The following is a 1,385-nucleotide window of genomic DNA, read 5'->3' as shown; positions in this document are numbered from 1 at the left end:
GGGTCTGCAGACATATTTAGTCCACACAGAGGTATGTGGGGTTTTTTTTAGACTTGAGCCAACATTTTGAAATTAGAGGCTTCACGTAAAAACCTCGAGTCCTGATGTCCCTTGAAGAATGAGAAGACCTGGCAACACTGGGCCCACATTCCCACAAGTCAACCCTGGGCTTGAGCTGCCCCTGTAGACACCCACACCCTGCACTTGTCACCACTTCCAGCCTTGGCGTCCATACTTCAGCCCAGCCCAGCACACTTCCTTCACTCACACTTATCTGCCTGATCCCTGCAGGGGGTTGAGTTTGGACTTCCTTCTCTAGAATGGCCTACTACAGAGTTCCCCCTTTTTTTCTGAGACTTGAGCCAACAAGCGGTGGCACAGAGGTTCAGCGTCCTCTGGTCCCGCCTCCTCCCCAAGCCATAGACTTTTTCCTTGGGCAATTTTTGACGCCACAGAACAAAACCATGAAGGGAAGGTTATCATCAAGTCTTACCATTTATTTCTTTATGGGGTTAAACAAGAGCAGAGAGGCTTCTGCCCCACAATGCAACAAAACAGAAAGCAGTACACATACAGAGACACTCACTGAAACACAGAGGCAGGGGAAGGGCGACAACTGAACCATAGCCAGGTGAGGGAGGAAGGGACGGGGACTACTAGGAATCCAGCTTGGAGACTCAGTCATAGGAACTAGTGCAAGAAAGTCCTACTCATGAAGCACAGTGTAGAAAATGGCGTAAGAAAGCTGCCCAGCTCTGCTGCCTGTGACGAATGGCAGGGGCAGCTGGAGGGGTGGTGGAAGATCTGGGCAGTGGGGTGGATGGGGACAGTCAAATGACTTCGAGGTGGAGTGAGGTGCCCCTTTCCCCTGCCACTGGGCAAGGCCCTGGGCTGGTCTGAGCCAGGGGTCTCCTGGGCACTTGGTGAGGGGGAAGAGGGGATGGGAGTCTCCAAGGGTCCATTCCCTGGGGTCCTAAGGTCCCCCTTTACATCCCAGTCCCTTTTCCCCTCCTGAGGATGCAGGAGTTACAAGGCAGTACATAGGGTCTCTCACATCTACAGAAGCATCTCTGGAAAGGAGCCAGCACCTCTTCCCCTCCCCAGCTGAAAAGAGCACTCTAGGGATGGGGTATGTGGCTAGGCCTGAAGTGCTGAAGGCCAAATATGGAGTGTGTGGGCAGGGCACAGGGCTCGGCGGGGGGAGGGGAACACGCTGTGAGAAATGAGAAAACTGGCAGGGAAGGATTCCCCGGTCTCACAAAGCCTATTTGGGGACCCAGCTGAGGCCCTTGAATGATTCCCTCTCTACTAGTGAGGTTTCCCATTTATCCCCCAGCCAGCCGATTCCAGCTGTCCCCTCCCCCTCCCCCTTTTGGTTTTCCCTA

The sequence above is a fragment of the Balaenoptera ricei genome, chromosome X (assembly GCF_028023285.1).
Source record: "Balaenoptera ricei isolate mBalRic1 chromosome X, mBalRic1.hap2, whole genome shotgun sequence".
Classification (NCBI taxonomy): domain Eukaryota; kingdom Metazoa; phylum Chordata; class Mammalia; order Artiodactyla; family Balaenopteridae; genus Balaenoptera; species Balaenoptera ricei.
The sequence above is the reverse complement of the archived record's forward strand: the minus strand, read 5'-3'. Positions refer to the sequence as shown.